The sequence below is a fragment of the Ovis aries genome, chromosome 3 (genome assembly GCF_016772045.2).
Source record: "Ovis aries strain OAR_USU_Benz2616 breed Rambouillet chromosome 3, ARS-UI_Ramb_v3.0, whole genome shotgun sequence".
NCBI classification, from domain to species: Eukaryota; Metazoa; Chordata; class Mammalia; order Artiodactyla; family Bovidae; genus Ovis; species Ovis aries.
In genome coordinates this window covers 77,831,434-77,849,747 of record NC_056056.1, presented here as the reverse complement: position 1 = coordinate 77,849,747, position 18,314 = coordinate 77,831,434, and the positions used below count along the sequence as shown (strand labels likewise).

Sequence of the window (18,314 nt, the reverse complement as noted above, 5' to 3'; positions counted from 1 at the left end):
AAAAGCAGAGACATTACTTTGCCAACAAAGGCCCATCTAGTCAAAGCTATGGTTTTTCCAGTAGTCATGTATGGATGTGAGAGTTGGACTACAAGACAGCTGAGCACCAAAGAACTGATGCTTTTGAACTGTGATGTTGAAGACTCTTGAGAGTCCCTTGGACTGTCAATCCTAAAGGGAATCAGTCCTGTATATTCATTGGAAGGACTGATGTTGAAGCTGAAACTCCAATACTTTGGCCAGCTGATGTGAAGAACTGACTCACTGAAAAGACCCTTATGCTGAGAAAGATTGAAGGCAGGAGGAAAAGGGGATGACAGAGGATGGGATGGTTGGATGGCATCATTGACTCAAGGGACATGAGTTTGAGCAAGCTTGGGGAGATGGTGAAGGACAGAGAAGCCTGGTGTGCTGCGGTCCATGGGGTCACAAAGAGTAGGACATGACTGAGTGACTGAACTGAACTGAAGGAGGAGATCAGGATATCAAAAAGATCAAGGTCCAGATGTTTAATCTGCTAGAGCAAATAGAATTGAGAGTTTGAAAAAAAACAAGTGCTATAATACCATTTATTTAATCAGCCTGTTGCCAGAAAAACTAGATTAAATGCACCCATTTTCCTTTTAAACCTTTTAAGAAAAACTGAATAAACTTTCAGCTGTTAGCATCTCTTCTCACCCCCTTAGCAATGGGCATGAAATCTCCCTTCTGTCCCTCCTCCTAGTCTGATAGAAGACTGGAGCCAGTAAGAGAAGATGTGCCCTGAGTAAAAATGAGAGAAACTCATGGTCACTCCCCAAACTTGGTATAGGCCTCCCAGTTCAATTGCAAAGCAGGAAACCAGAAGGAAAGGAGAGAGAAAAACAAAGAGAGATGCAAAGGATAGGAAGAAGGCACAGCCTAGAGTTATCAAGCAGGCAACAAGTCAACGCACAAGCCCTTCCAGAGCATCTCCAATGTGCCTGGTACTTGGTTTCATGCTTTATGGAGACCTGGGAGGTAGACATGTATATCATCCCCCACTTCACAGACAAGGATACTGAGGCTCAGAGAGGTTAAGTGATGCACCCAAAACCATCTTAGATCTCAAGTGTGACTCCAACACACATGATCTTTATACACTTACACATTCCTAAAATCCTGCCTCAGAGGATTGCACAGCCTTGCTGGGGAGATGCAGCTGATACACACTAAAGTGTAAAGAAACTAGCAGGCGCATAGACCTCAGTGATGAAGGAGAGTAAACGAGAGGGCCCCGGAGCACAGGGTGATCAGAAGTCTCAAAAGAGCAGCTCACAGGGGCCGGTAAGCCTGGGACAGGGAGAAAAGAGCAGGGAGAACTCACCTGAATTCAGACCAGTGTGGGATCTTAATTCAAAGAGAGGAGTAGGCTCATCCTCGCTCTGGTGAATAGTAACAGACCTGGAAAGTGATTTGGAACCAAACTTTATAGTGTTAAATGTTGGTCTGAGGAACGTGAACTTAATCTCTTAGGAAATAAGGAATGTTCAAACTACTGTGCTATCACACTTATTTCAAGTGCTCAAAATCCTTCAATCCAGGCTTCGGCAGTACACGAATCGAAGACTTCCAGATGTGCAAGCTGGATTTGGAAAGGCAGAGAAACTGGAGGTCAAATTGCCAACATTCACTGGATCATGGGGAAAGCGAGGGAATTCTAGAAAAACATTTACTTCTTCACTGACTATGTTAAAGCCTTTGACTGTGTGGATCACAATGAACTGTGGAAAATTCTTAAAGAAACGGGAGTACCATACCACCTTACCTGTCTCCTGAGAAATCTGTATGCCGGTCAAGAAGTAAAAGTTAGAACCAGACATGGAACGATAGACTGTTTCAAAATTGGGAAAGGCTGTATATTATCACCCTGCTTATTTAACTTATATGCAGAATACATCATGTGACATGCCGGGCAGGATGAATCACAAGCTGGAATCAAGTTTGCTGGGAGAAATATCAACACCCTCAGATATGCAGATAATAGCACTCTAAAGGCAGAAAGTGAAGAACCAAAGAGCGTCTTGATGAGGGTGAAAGAGGAGAGTGAAAAAAGCTGGCTTGAAACTCAGCACTAAAAAAGTGAGATCATGGCATTTGGTCCCATCACTTCATGGCAAATAGAAGGGCAAAAAGTTGAAGCAGTGACAGATTTTATTTTCTTGGGCTCCAAAACCACTGTGGACAATGACTGCAGCCATGAAATTAAAAGATGCTTGCTCCTTGGAAGTAAGCTATGACAAACCTAGACAGTGTATTGAAAAGCAGAGACTTCACTTTGCCAACAAAGATCTGTATAGTCAAAGTTATGATTTATCCAATAGTCATGTACGGATGTAAGAGTTGGACTATAAGGAAGGCTGAGCGCTGAAGAATTGATGCTTTCAAATTGTAGTGCTGGAGAAGATTCTTAAGAGTCCCTTGGACTGTAAAGAGATCAAATCAATCAATCCTAAAGGAAATCAACCCTGAATATTCATTGGAAGGACTGCCACTGAAGCTCCAATACTTTGGCCACCTGATGAGAAGAATCACCTCAGTGGAAAAGACTGATGCTGTGAAAGATTGAAGGCAAAAGGAGAAGTGGGTGGCCGAGGATGAGATGGTTAGATAGCATCACTGACTCAATGGACATGAATTTGAGTAAACTCCAGGAGATAGTAGAGGGTAGAGGAGCTTGGCATGCTACAGTCCATGGGATCACAAAGAGTCAGATACAAACTAGTGGTTGAATAACAACAATAGTGACCCTTCCCAAAAAGGGGGAAATTCTTCACCCATCCTCTCTCCTGGGGACCATGTTCTTGCCTTGACCCTCTCTTTCCATTTCCAGTCTAGGAACATTCGTTCTAACGTCCCCGTGTGAAGATTGCATTTAGCTGTAAAAGGAACCCAGTCACAGTGGCTTAACAAAGTAGGAGTTTACATGTCTCACACACTAAGAAATCCCTGGTAAGGCAGTCCGTGATGGTGAAATTTCTCAGGAAGTCCTAGAGAGCCCAGTCGTAAAGGACCCTTCTCTTCGCTCCTCCATCCTTAGCATATGGCTTTTATCCTGCTCACTTCATGGCTTTTAGCCTCGTAATCTCAATATGGCTGCCGTGGCTCCAGGCATCAACTCCTGGTCAGCAAAGGAGGAAAAGAAATGACGCCACCTCTTAAATCCTTTCCAGAAAGATCCACTTAGAGACTTCTGCTTGCATCTCATGGTTCAGACTGGTCATGTTGCTGCTCCTAGCTTCAGGACATCTTTAGTATAGTAAGTTTTTTGCCTGGACACTGTTGCAGCCTTGAACAAAATTAAGATTCTGATAGTATGGGGAGGAGGGGAAAGAGAGAGGTGGGTATTGAATAAGCAAATAACTGTGTCTACAGTACCTTGCTGCTTTCTTAAGCCCAGCTCCCACTCCCTGCCTCAGTGCTGAGCCAGCATCACAGTCCTGTCCAGGTTGAGACAATTGGGTGGAGCACAGCTGTGGCCAAGCTTGGTCTGGTCAACGACTGCACCCTCACTCACATACCACAGCAAGAAGGTCACAGTTTTCTCTCAATAAAGGACTGGAACAGCTCTGCCTTCATCCTCTTGACCTCTGCCTGAGGTCCCAGGATCTTACACAACAAGGGCCTCCGCCTTGCCTAGGGGCACACCCCTCGGTGCTAGGTTGCAGGAGGAGGCCCTTCTGCCCCTAGAGTCCCTCCCCTTGCTGAGTCCCAGATCCCGCAGAACAGAGCCCAGTGCCCCCAAAGTCTGTCCTGTCATCCCACTCACACGGTGTTGCTGAAGACTAAGAGCATAACAGATCCTACACAGTACACTCCACTATAGCCCAAGCAGCTAAGCACTAATAGTAAAGTTTCAAGTGGTCTTAGGAAGACAAAGATAGAAGAATCTTGCCTGCTGTCCCAGTGGAATCACATAGGTTACAACCCTGAGCCCAGGGACAGGCTAGGATCCTGGAAATGCTCAGATCTGCAAGGAGGGAAGGAGGAGCAGGCTTGGCTTCCAACTTCCCTGCCATCTCCGTTTCTAATCCCACTTCAACATGCGATGGCAAGCAAGTTGGTTAAGCTTTCTAGGCTTCATTTGGGTGATCTACCAATTACCTAGGCTCTCAGTTTTTTTTAAAAAAAAAGAAAATAAAAAGGTGGGGGTGGAGAGAATGGGACCAAAGAGCCTTGGGTCTGATTTCAGAAATTCCAATTTAATTGATCTGAGATTGTGTCCAGAGAGTTTGGTAACTTGAACACTGCCCCAGTTGATTGTAACATTTTCAGCTTCATTACAAACTAAATCCTTGTGACTCAACACATGATCTGAGGACCAGCAGCCCCAGGTATCTTAGAAATGCAGCATCCCAGGCCCCACTCTGGACCCACTGACCATCTGCATTTTTGACAATATTCTCAATGACTCTTGTACACGTGGACGTCACAAAAGCGCTGCTCTAGGTGAAGTGATTCAACCTTTGTTCAGTTGCAAAGATAGTGCTCTTGGCCTGGAGGGTCTTGGGCTGGGGGCGGGGGGAGAGTTGGGGGAGCGGCAGTGTGGAGGCAAGACAGTAAGGAGAGAGAGAGGATAACTGAGCGTGCAGCCCCTAGGAGGGCTATGGGTGCCCCCCTCACAGCTGGCAGGCACAGACTGAGTGGCCGTACTTTCACCCTTCCCCTCCACGCTCTTCAGCAGTCCTTGCTCTGGGCTTCTGAGCAACCAAATAATTGCTCCCAGCACTCCGCAATTCACCAGAAACTTCCGGAATCCCCCCAGGCCTGTCTCTGCCTCTGTCCCTTTTGTGATCTGGCTCTGTTGTAGCTTGGGGAAAAATCTTGCTAATATACATTCATTCATTATTTAAAGGTTGCCACTGTTCTTTCAGGGAGGTTAAGCATGATTAAAAGACGGGATTTTTTTTTTCCACAGGGCACAGCAGAAAAGCTAGGACTCCCGCATTTTTAAGCTGTTTTGGCCGAGCCTTGTTGCATAATTTAAAGTCCGGGACTCATTTAGATTTAATTAGCCAAAGGAGCAGCAGCTGCAGGTTCATTAGTTGGTATTTATTAAGCACCCTCAGAGGGCTAGGTCTTCTGCTCTTTAAGAGCTTCGGACTTGCAAATTTCCTATACTTTAAGAAAGAGAGGATCACAGAGAGGGTTAGGAGTCAAGCATTTTGGTTCCTCAAGAACAAAGGGGTGGCATCAAAGCGCCTGGGGTCAGGAGATAAATCCCCTAAAAGCCTCTGCCAAGAGTCAGTGATTTAGGGACTCAAGGTGACAATGTGATAACAGGGTGCAGGCTCAGCTCTACAAATGAGGTGTTAGTAAGAGAAAGGCAGACAATGTAGGGGTCAGAGACCTGACTTTAAGAACCGGGAGAAGTGAAGCGATCAGAACTCAGCTCCAGGATCTTCAGGGCCCAATGCAGAAGGACACTGAGGGTCCCTTGTTCAAGAACCACTGAGGATTTCAAGGTGGGGACAGAGGATCCTGGAACCAACTGTGGGGTCTGGCTAAGTGCAGGCCATCTCCCCCACCAAGCATAGAGCCCGGGGGCAGTGCTGTGGTGGTCCACCCATGAGGCTGGCCCAGTGAGTGTGGGAGACCTCCTGGGATAGGGGGCTTTTGTGGATCCTCTGAAATCCCCCTCTGGTCCCTGACACCCCATCAGCCAGAGGAAGGGGAACAAGTGCTATGCATTTTGAAAGGGGGTAGGGACGACGGGAGCAGGCCCAACTGCTGAGGATGCTGAGTCTGGTGGTCTAGGGGGAGGAAAGGTCCCCATGCAGGCAATGTCGGGGGGCGGGGCTCATACCCGCACCAGCTCTGGAAGTAGAGTCTGGCTGAGTGGGAGACACCTCTTGGTGTGCAGGTCACGCCCCGGGCTTGCAGCTGCTAATCTCAGGGCTAACACAAGCACTGAGTTCCCCAGTTCTTGGCATTTCCTCTCCCTCCTGGCTTCCTCCCCAGCCCCATTCAGCAGCTAGCTTTTCTCTGGGCTAGAAAAGCCCCAAATAAGAGAATAAAGCTACACTTCTTACCCTCATGAGCCTCATTTGTATTAAATGACACAGTCACTTTCCCTCAAACTTTGCATCAAAGGAGCCTTTGTAGGGTCCTGGGGCAGAAAGCAGGTCTTGGAAGAAAGCCACCGGAAAGCCAGGCAGAAAGTGCTGAGCAAGGCAACCCTTGGTTGAGAAGATGGGGGTCAGCGGGAGCGAGGTGGGGGGTGTCCTTGGGAGCTTCCCCCTCCCCTAGGTAGGGCATATGCCAGGCATTCTCTACCACGGAGCCACTCTCCTCCCAGCTGGAGCGGCTCATCGTGTGCTGCAGAGACCACCCTACTGCCGGGGCCTCAGCCAATGCTTGAGGACCAAATGGATGAACAAGTCGATGAACAAAAGGGTGCAGGAGACAGCCTGAGGGAAGACTCTGAGCTCAAGCCTTCTGTGGAGATGGCCTGGAGAGGAGGGAAGGGCTCACGCCCTTACCCAGTAGCTACTGTATATTTTGCCCCGTCCAACACACTTCATGTCAACTCATCTCGTCCCACGGCCAGCACTATAACCATCCTCACCCTGCCAATGAGAATGAGACTCAGACAGGTTCAGGAGTTGCCTGAGCTTCCTGAGCTGGAAGCCTGGCAGGGACCAAGTATAGCACAGAGTTGAAAGTTGCTTTAAAGAATGTTGAGAAATCTATCTCGTCTGTTTGGATGTCAATGAGATTCAGAGCTGCTTTGATAATAAATGTGAAGAGTGGTGTTACTGTATTTCAAATGCTATTGTGAGGTCCCCTGTATCTCTCTATATTGTGCACACCTAGGGGTAGAGGCTTCAAAGGTACTCGACTGAAAAATCTTCCCTTTTATTCCGCCCATTCTCTCCCTTCCTCCCACTAAAGGTTGTGGAGGGAAATATCTCTGAGAGGGGACAAGCATGTCAGTCCTCACTCACTGGCTCTGGTGGGGCAGGTGAAAGAGGGGAGCTGGCCAGCTGGAGCTAACAAGAAAGGAAGAATCAGTGCAAAAGAGGCAGCCCCCCCACTCCCACCCTCCTGCCCATTTTCACCCTGTGTCTAGTTCAAGGGCAGCCAGGAATCCAGTCTTTTTAAGTGATACCTGCTGATTTTTAACTGTTGATTCTATCTTTTTAGGCACTCTATGGACCTAACAAAAGTCTGCAGGCCCACAAACTCGCAACCTTTGAACTTGAGATGTGATTTCCCTTATGATACAGTCTTCTGTTTCACTCAGAGATGTGCTGGGGGAATTCTTTAAACAGAAAATACTCCTAGTTACAAAAATAGAATGTGATTCACTCTAGCCCTGCATTAAGCAGAGAAGCAGCAGTAAAGGATGTTTCTTCCCTTCACAAATTGCCTCACCTTGAGGTGTTTCAAGAGACAGATCTCTTTGTGCATTTCAAATCAAGTTAGAATGGGAAAAATCTAATTTTCATACAACTTGAAGGAAAATGGGAATTTGACTCAAGCCTGGATCAGGATTAAAGAAGGGGCAAGGCAGGAGCCTGGGGTGGAGAAATGAGGCAAGAGAGTGCATTGCAGGCAGAGGGCAAAGCTGGGTGCCCTCACTTAGGGATGTGGAGAGAGACTAGCAACAGCCCTGTGAGAGTGGTGAGACAGAGAGATGGAGCCGGGGGACCGGATTCAGAGAGGGAAAGAGGATGAGGGCACATCATCAGTTGCCATGGCAACAAAGGAATAAGGAAAAGGGAGGGGAGAAAAGGAGGGAGGGGGGAATCTCAGAGAAGAGCTATATTGTGCTGCTACAGCCAGGTCTCTCCTCTCCATCCAGGCACCTGTCTATAGCTCCCAGGCCCTCTACCACCTTCCCCACCTGACTCCACTCAACCTTGGCGTGGATAAAATACTATGAAATGAAAATACTATGAACTGATGTCAAAGACATTCAGATCCTATATGTGTAACTATAGGATATGTAACTACTTACTTCGCATCAGTCTCTAGAAGACCTCTCTTTAAAAAAAATTTTTTTAATTTAATTTTTTAAAATTTTACTTTACAATACTGTACTGGTTTTGCCATACATCAACATGAATCGGCCACGGGTGTACACGTGTTCCCAATCCTGAACCCCCTTCCCACCTCCCTCCCCACCTCTTTTTAAAAATTTAAAAATATATATTTATTTGGCTGCACTAGGTCTTAGTTGCAACATGTGGTGTCTTTAGTCGTGGCATGAGAACTCTTAATTGCAGCATGTGGGATCTAATTCCCTTACCAGGAATTGACCCAGGCCCGACATTGGGAGCATGGCGTCTGAGCCACTGGACCAACAGAGAGGTCCCTCCAAAAGGCCTCTTGAATTAAAAAATATTTTCTCCACTGTCTTGCTATGAAAGCCTGTAATTCAACTATCAGGGCCAAAATTCTTGGACTAAGGATTTGTTCATATTCAGTTACAAACCCTCCTTAAGAACAGTAATACCTTGGATAGTAACTTCTAGAATCTCATAAATTAATTTATCGCATGTAGCAGGGGTCTTGGCTTCAGTCTACTACTAGGATTCAGGCATATCTAAACATGTATGATAAGTTAACAGGCTAGATCCCAGGCAGATCAGTTTATAGCATGATTCCAGTGACATTTGCTATGTGTACCCAGTGTTCATTCCCCATTGATTTTCTTTTGGGGAGCTCCCTGTTCATCAGTCTTTGTAAATTTCCAGTGGGCTGGCTTCCAATTGAGGGTGGGCCCCAGACCCAGACCTGGCCAATCAGAGCATTCCATCTTTTGGCCAAATGGTAGGTTCTGGTGTGGACACATGACCCAAGCCTGACCAATGAGTCTCAGACTTAGGACTTTTACTGGAACTCCTGGGAAAGATAAACTCTCCTTTGGGTACTAATTAGGCAGAATAAATATCCAGAGCGATTGGTGGCTGTCTTGTTCCACTTGGGAAAGCCTAACCTGAGCATACAGCTTACAGGGAGAAAAGCAGAGCCAAGAAGGGATGAGAAGACTCAGGGAAAGAGAGGGAGGGAGGAGAAGGAGAGAGAGTGAGACCTTGTTGGCATGATTTGAGCTCCTGGATCCACCTGAAATAAGAGACATCCCTAAGCGTTTCAGTTGCTGTTAACTTTTATTTAAATTGGGTTTCTGTCAGTTGGAACCAAGAGTTCTGAAGCATGCAAGGGCTTTCCCATTTGGCTAAGGCGAAGAGAATTACATGAGTTGGAACATGAGCTCAGCGATAGCTAGTGGAGGAAACTTGGCATCTGTTTCCAGCCTGTCTTATAGCGAAAGTCACGCAGATGAACCTAAACAAGGGAGTTTGACAGACACGGGGAGAAGTGGCACTCTTAGGGGACACACACGAGAACTCATGTGGGAAGGGAGTCATTACTCCACTTCTGGAGGGAAAACAGCCCTGCTCTGGCACCATGAGGGACTGAGGTATTGATGTGTCTGCCAATGGAAATGGTGGCAGGGCATCGCTAAGAGGGGAACCATAGACAAGCATAGTCTGTACAATCACAAAGACTCCATGATAAGGCCATGAACAGTCTGGAAGCAACCCAAGTGTCCATCAACTGATGTGTTGATAATCACCATGTGGGATAGCCATGCCATGGATTATTATTTGGCAGTAAAAAAGGATAAAGCATTGATCCATGCTACCTCATGGTTGAACCTTGAAAACATCATGCTAAGTGAAAGAAGCCAAACATAAAAGACTACAAATGCTATAATTCCATTTGCATAAAATGTCCAGAATGTGCAAATCTCTAGAGAGACAAAGTAGACTAGTAGTTGCTTAGGACCAGGGGAACAGAGGGACTAGGAGATGAGAGCTATGGGTACAGTTTCCTTCAGGGTGATGAAATGTTCTAAAATTAACTGCGGGGATGGTTGCAAAACCTGAAATGCTAAAAGTCATCTAATTGCACACTTTAACTGGGAAACTGTACAGTATATGAATTATATCTCAATAAAGTTCTTATCCTCCAAAATGGCTCTTAAGTGCTGAGTCTGCGTGTCAGGGGGATAAAGGTGAAAGGTTAGCCTCCAGGAGACTCCAGGTGACTCAGGGCACTTGATGAAGCTGCTGCGACTTTGGGAGGGACTCTGCCCTTAGATCTGACAAGAGAGACCTCGCTCTGGGCCAGCACTGTAAGAAGGCTCCCCGCTGACTCTTATCTGGTCTCACCCCTCCCCACAGGGTAGAAAGTCTGTAGGGCCAAGTAGATGTGCCCACCACACTCCACCTCCTGAGAACATATCATAGGCATACAGGACCCAGGAACTCCTTGCCCAAAAGGTCCCAAACCTGTTTCTCGAGCCTGCAGTCCTCTTCCCCAGGTTCGTCCTCCACAGGGTAGACTGAATTTGGGGGGTGGCACATACAAGAGATGTGACCGGAACTTGGATATGCAAGCTGGTTGCCCACACCAGGCCCGTCGAAGAATGAGGCAAAGCTGGGGGGTGAAGGATAAAGGGACAGGCCATGGGCCATGAGTGCAGGGCAGGGAGGTGGGGGGCGGCGGGAGGCGGTGCCTGGGGCCCACTCTCCCCACAGTCACCAAGTATTCCAGCAAGTGATCAGAGAAATATGAACATTCTCAATTCAAACTTGACCTTCCAGGTCATCGTGAAGATGTCTTTTTCAAGACAGAAAGCGGGAACATTTAACAATTTGTTAGCCTGCTTTCTAGCTGTAAGATACGTAAACGCATGGCTTGTGGACCTCCATTTGTCTTCATGCTCTGGATCCCCGCAAACACAAGAGATCTGATGCTGAGAGATGCTCCACTTGAGAGAAATCTATCAGAGCTCTTCTTTCTACAGAATCCTGCTAAGGGATTTCCCAGGCTGTGTTTAAGGATTTAGGAAACAGTTCATGGATTCTTTGCTCCAGGCTATAGAGAAAGCTGATATATAGCTGCCCACAACCTGAAGTTTAATGATTTCTGTCAATGTCTTATCAGCTGAGCCCACAGCTTAGGCACATAGTGGGGTGCAGGCTGGAGACTCAGTGGTTCTCAGAGCCCTACTAAGGACTCGGTGCCTGTCGCTCCCTTGCCTTTTGGTTTTGCTGTTGTTGCTTTTAAGGTATCATGTAGTAAGAGTCCAGCTGGCAAAGAATCCTAGCAGAAGCTCATGGGAAATGTCTGAGAGCAGGACTGAGGCAGGCCAGGGAGTACCCAGGCATCCTTCCTCTACATCTTCCTGTCGGCCCAAAACTCAGGAATCGCGTGCTGGTGCCCTTGCAGGAGGGACCTTCACGACACATGGTCTCTGTCCTCCAAGAACTTATCATCTGGCTGCAAAGTAACACTGATGCGGATCATTAAAACACAATGATCCTTGGTGGTCCAGTGGTTAAAAATCACCTTCCAGTGTAGGGGACCCTGATTCCATCCCTGGCCAGGGAACTAAGATCTCACATGATGAGGCAACTAAGTCCAAGCCTCAACTAGAGAGCCTGTTTGCTCTAGAGCCCAGATGCTACAGCTAAAGAGAAGCCAGCACACCAAACACAGCCAAACAAATAAAAATAAATATTAAAAAAAGAAAGAAAAGATGATCAACATTTAAAAAAAAAACACACAATATAAAACCCCCACGATATAACAGAGTGTGACATAAAGGATTTTCAAGACTAGAGATTATCTCATCCAGAGTTTCTCCTAGGCACAGCTGCCCCTTTGGACAACATTACCCTTTGCTTGGGCTTCCCTGATAGTTCAGTTGGTAAAGAATCCACCTGCAATGCAGGAAACCCTGGTTCAATTCCTGGATCAGGAAGATCCCCTGGAGAGGGGACAGGCTACCCACTCCAGTATTCTTGGGCTTTCCTGGTGGCTCAGCTGGTAAAGAATCCACCTGCAATGCGGGAGACCTGGGTTCAATCCCTGGGTTGGGAAGATCCCCTGGAGAAGGGAAAGGGTACCCACTTCAATATTGTGGCCTGGAGAATTCTGTGGATTGTATAGTCCATGGGGTCTCAAAGATTTGGACACAGTGACTCTCACCACCACTGCCCTTTGCTTGGAAAGAGGGGGAGCTGTCCTGTGCATTGCAGGATGTTAACAGCATCCCTGCCCTCTAACCCACTAGATGCCAGTAACAGGCTCCCTGCCCCAGTTGTAAGAACAAAAAGTATCTCCAGACACTGCCAAATGTCCCATGGGGGTGAAAACTGCCCCTAGCTGAGAACTGTTGCCCTAGTATAAACACCTCCCCATCATTTCCAGTATAATTAATGTTTATAGACAGATAATTACAGGAAGCCAGGTGAGGGGGTCAGTTTTCATTATGATCCCAATGAAAAGGCAATGCCAAAGAATGTTCAAAGTGAAAATGAAAGTTGCTCTTTGCGACCCCATGGACTATAAAGTCCATGGAATTCTCCAGGCCAGAATACTGGAGTGGGTAGCCTTTCCTTCTCCAGGGGATCTTCCCAACCCAGGGATCGAACCCAAGTCTCCCGCACTGCAGGTGGTTTCTTTACCAGCTGAGCCACCAGGGGAGAATGTTTAAACTACCGCACAATTGCACTCATTTTACATGCTGGCAAGGTAATGCTCAAAATCCTCCAAGGTAGGCTTCAACAGAACATGAACCAAGAACTTCCACATGTTCAAGCTGACTTTAGTAAAGGCAGAGGAACCAGAGATCAAATTGCCAACATCCACTGGATCATAGAAAAAGCAAGGGAATTCCAGAAAAACATCTACTTCTGCTTCATTGACTATGCCAAAGCCTTTGACTGTGTGGATCACAACAAACTGTGGAAAATTCTCAAAGAGATGGGAATACCAGACCACACTACCTTCCTTCTGAGAAACCTTTATGCAGGTCAAGAAGCAACAGTTAGAACTGGACATGGAACAACAGACTGGTTCCAAATTGGGAAAGGAATACGTCAAGACTGTATATTGTCACCTTGCTTAGTTAACTTATATGGAGAGTACATCATGAGAAATGCCAGGCTGGATGAAGATCAAGCTGGAATCAAGACTGCCAGGAGAAATATCAATAACCTCAGATATGCAGAGGACACCACCTTAATGGCAGAAAGTGAAGAGGAACTAAAGAGCCTCTTGATGAAGTTGAAAGAAGAGAGTGAAAAAGCTGGCTTAAAACTCAACATTCAAAAAACTAAGATCATGGCATCCGATCCCATCACGTCATGGTAAATAGATGGGGAAACAATGGAAACTGTAACAGATTTTATTTTCTTGTGCTCCAAAATCACTGTGGATGGTGAGTGCAGCCAAAAAATCGCTTGCTCCTTGGAAGAAAAGCTATGACAAACAAAGAGAGTGTACCACAAAGCAGAGACATCACTTTGCTGGCAAAGGTCCGTCTAGTCAAAGCTATGGTTTTTCCAGTAGTCATGTATGGATGTGAGGGTTGGACCATAGTGAAGGCTGAGCGCTGAAGAATTGCTGCTTTTGAACTGGTGCTGGAGAAGACTCTTTGAGAGTCCCTTGGACAGTGAGGAGACCAAACCAATCAATCCTAAATGAAATCAACCTTGAATAATCATTGGAAGGACTGATGCTGAAGCTGAAGCTCCAATACTTTGGCCACCTGATGAGAAGAGCCGATTCATTGGAAAAGAACTTGACACTCAGAAAGATTGAAGGTAGGAGGAGAAGGGGATGACAGAGGATGAGATGGTTGGATGGCATCACTGATTCAATGGACATGAGTTTGAGCAAACTCTGGGAGATCGTGAAAGACAGGAAAGCCTGGCATGCTGCTGTCCATGGGGTCACAAAGAGTCAGACATGACTGAGCGACTGAACAACAGCAGACGAGGGGGAGATGATTGTGGGTGGGAAGAGCTGGTTCTTGAAGGAAGTGGCACCAGAACTGGGCCTCAAAGGCTGAGTAGGACCTGATGAATCTGGCTGGAAGGACAGCCCCGCAAGATGGGGGAGGGTGTGCTCAGAACAAGCAGCATGACCCACGTGCTTTATGAGGTTGTGCAATGTCAAAAGGTGCCCAGCCGAGGGGACAGGCATGACTGAAACACAGCTTCCCCTCTCCTGGCCAAGCCATGCCTCTTGGCACTGGGCTGTGTCAGTCTGGAGGAGAGACTGCTGTTCATACAAAGGTGTCTTGTGCTCCCCACCTCATATGCTCATGGTGCTGTATCTGCCCAAAGAAGGCCATTTCCTAGCGACAAAGGCCCCAAGGGCCAGCCAGGAATGAGCATGCCCTGGGATGGAGAGGAGAGAGCCAGCCCTCCATCAGGGTCCGATGGGGACTGCAGCACCTCAAGCCTCTTGTTGGCCCTGCTAAGCTCCTCTCTTCTCTGACTGGTCTGTGGGGACACCTTCACTCCTCCCGCAGAGGCCCTTCATGGAAGAATGAGAAGGAAGGTCTTTCAAGAGTTCAAGGTAGATTGAACCAAAAGGAGAAGGAAAGCTCTAAGAAAAGAGTCTGGATCTGAGACACACAGCAGCCAGTGCGCCTGGACTCAAGTTATTGTTGCTTCTGTCCCTTCCTCAGAGAGACCCTACAGAGAGGTAGTCACCCGTCAGGGATGTCTCCTATGCCCAGAGCATCTTTCCTCCTACGAAGAAACCTTAAGACCCTGAAGGGACCCCTCATCCCATCACCTTCCCTTTCTTTGCTCATCCATCCAGCAATCACTTCAGTTCAGTTCAGTCACTCAATCGTGTCCAACTCTTTGCGACCCCATGAATCCCAGCACGCCAGGCCTCCCTGTCCATCACCAACTCCGGGAGTTCACCCAAACCCATGTCCATCGAGTTAGTGATGCCATCCAACCATCTCATCCTCTGTCATCCCCTTCTCCTCCTGCCCAATCCTTCCCAGCATCAGGGTCTTTTTCAATGATGGACCAGCAAAAACTAAGGTACTGGTGCTCCTGGGCATACACGAAGAATCTCCCAAGGGCATTTTGGCATGGGCCATTTTAAGAGCCTCACATGACAAGTCCTCACCTTTCACAAGCACTGTGTTAAACAGCTGTCCCATCTGAGTACACATGTGAGGGAGGCAGCTGGTTCTCCCTCCTGCTTCCCTTACACCCCAAAGAGCAGCATGCTTCTTACCCATCCCGAATCTTCCCACAGTGCACTGGCCTGAGGGAACATGTATGGCAAAACGAAGTGAGAGTCTCAATTCCTGTATCCATGTGGAGAAGAATCGTGGCTAAATGACTGGGCAAATCAACTAGCTTCCGGTTCTCTGCTTTCATTCAAAGTGAAGGAGAATCTATTCTAGTTATCTGTCAATTGAGAGGTTTTTAATGATTACCCATATGATTTTTGACATATAACTCAAAAAGTTTATAAAACTGAGTGACACTGCTATAACAAAACTCCTTACATTCTTTAGTATTTACGTATGTGAAAAGGTTTCTGAGCTCAGCTCTTGCATCTATTTTTTAAAATACAAATAATACTGAAACTTGACCCCTCCTAGCAATGAGTAATATTCCTCTATGGATATATGATCTAATTGGGGTGGGGAAAAAAGCACTTCATCCTCATTAAGAGATACATTTTCAATTAAGCTTTATTTTTTATGCTTCCTTAAGTAGCTATTACTGTGATATTGAATGGTTTGCCTTGGAAACGAACAGAGATCATTCTGTCGTTTTTGAGATTGCATCTAAGTACTGCATTTCGGACTCTTCTGTTGACCATGATGACTACTCCATTTCTTCTAAGGGATTCCTGCCCACAGTAGTAGATATGATGGTCATCTGAGTTAAATTCACCCATTCCAGTCCATTTTAGTTCACTGATTCCTAGAATGTCGATGTTCACTCTTGCCATCTCTTGTTTGACCACTTCCAATTTGCCTTGATTCATGGACCTGACATTCCAGGTTCCTATGCAATATTGCTCTTTATAGCATCGGACCTTGCTTCTATCTCCAGTCCCATCCACAACTGGGCATTGCTTTTGCTTTGGCTCCATCCCTTCATTCTTTCTGGAGTTATTTCTGCATTGATCTCCAGTAGCATACTGGGCACCTACCAACATGGGGAGTTCCTCTTTCAGTATCTTATCATTTTGTCTTTTCATACTGTTCATGGGGTTCTCAAGGCAATACTGAAGTGGTTTGCCATTCCCTTCTCCAGTGGACCACATTCTGTCAGACCTCTCCACCATGACCTGCCAGTCTTGGGGGTCCCCACACGGCATGGCTTAATTTCATTGAGTTAGACAAGGCTGTGGTCCATGTGATCAGATTGACTAGTTTTCTGTGATTTCTGTGTTTCAGTGTGTCTGCCCTCCGATGCCCTCTTGCAACACCTACCGTCTTACTTGGGTTTCTCTTACCTTGGACGTGGGGTATCTCTTCAAGGCTGCTCCAGCAAAGTGCAGCTGCTGCTCCTTACCTTGCATGAGGGGTATCTCCTCACTGCTGCCTCTCCTGACTTTGAACGTGGAGTAGCTCCTCTCGGCCCTCCTGCACCCACGCAGCCACCGCTCCTTGGACGTGGGGTAGCTCCTCTCGGCTGCCACCAAAGAATGCTCAAACTACCACACAACTGCACTCATCTCACATGCTAGTAAAGTAATGCTCAAAATTCTCTAAGCCAGGATTCAAAAATACATGAACCGTGAACTTCCAGACGTTCAAGCTGGTTTTAGAAAAGGCAGAGGAACCAGAGATCAAATTGCCAACATCCGCTGGATCATCGAAAAAGCAAGAGAGTTCCAGAAAATCATCTATTTCTGCTTTATTGACTATGCCAAAGCCTTTGACTGTGTGGATCATAATAAACTGTGGAAAATTCTGAAAGAGATGGGAATACCAGACCACCTGACCTGCCTCTTGAGAAACCTATATGCAGGTCAAAAAGCAACAGTTAGAACCGTCCATGGAACAACAGACTGGTTCCAAATAGGAAAAGGAGTGTGTCAAGGCTGTATATTGTCACCCTGCTTATTTAACTTCTATGCAGAGTACATCATGAGAAACGCTGGGCTGGAAGAAGCACAAGCTGGAATCAAGATTGCCAGGAGAAATATCAGTAACCTCAGATATGCAGATGACACCAACCATATGGCAGATAGTGAAGAGGAACTAAAAAGCCTCTTGATGAAAGTGAAAGAGAAGAGTGAAAAAGTTGGCTTAAAACTCAACATTCAGAAAAAGATCGTGGCATTTGGTCCCATCCCTTCATGGCATATAGATGGGGAAACTGTGGAAACAGTGGCAGACTCTATTTTTTGGACTCCAAAATCACTGCAGATGGTGATTGCAGCCATGAAATTCAAAAACGCTTACTCCTTGGAAGGAAAGTTATGACCAACCTAGACAGCATATTGAGAAGCAGAGACATTACTTTGCTAACAAAGGCCCGTCTAGTCAAGGCTATGGTTTTCCAGTGGTCATGTATAGATGTGAGAGTTGGACTGTGAAGAAAGCTGAGCGCCAAAGAATTGATGGCTTTGAACTGTGGTGTTGGAGAAGACTCTTGAGAGTCCCTTGGACTGCAAGGAGATCCAACCAGTCCATCCTAAAGGAGATCAGTCCTGGGTATTCTTTGAAAGGAATGATGCTAAAGCTGAAACTCCAATACTTTGGCCACCTCATGGGAGGAGTTGACTCATTGGAAAAGACTCTGATGCTGGGAGGGATTGGGGGCAGGAGGAGAAGGGGACGACAGAGGATGAGATGGCTGGATGGCATCACCAACTCAATGGACATGAGTTTGAGTAAACTCCGGGAGTTGGTGATAGACAGGGAGGCCTGGTGTGCTGCGATTCATGGGGTTGCTAAGAGTCGGACACGACTGAGCGACTGAACTGAACTGAACTGAAGTAGCTGTTAAATATTCTAATAGCATTTGTTTTGATTAATTGTGATTAGTTGTCATGGTACAAGTCCAGACAAAATATTCTGTAATATTTAGAATCTATGGTCACAGGAACATTTTAAAATCAATTCATTTTTATATACATAGCTTTGTTGGAGAGAAGTATGATTGGGTGAATAAAAGATATTCAATCATAAAAATGTATCAGGGTAAAATTCTGTTGGGGAAGTAGAAGGAAACAAATTCAAGGAGAAAAAAAAGAGATGAAATTTATCCAACTGTTAAGGGAGAACTTCATGTATTTTTAAAAAGGATTATGCTGAGTATCCAATCACTATACTATTTCATTTAGAAACATTTTTCAGAGTACTGTAACAGTTTTATCTTTAAATGTCAATATTTGCATACACCAGAAAGTATACCCTATGTAACTATTTAAACTATGGAAAATTTTTGAACATTTGCTCCTAAAATGTGGAAAGGGGTACACAGATTTTCCGG

At 46.2% G+C, this 18,314-nt stretch overlaps 1 protein-coding gene across 2 annotated transcripts in view; it reads right to left on the bottom strand.

Annotated features, from left to right (window-relative positions):
* The window catches only part of ATP6V1E2 (ATPase H+ transporting V1 subunit E2), a 75,647-nt gene that overhangs the window by 20,108 nt on the left and 37,225 nt on the right, over window positions 1-18,314 (bottom strand). The window lies entirely within an intron of this gene.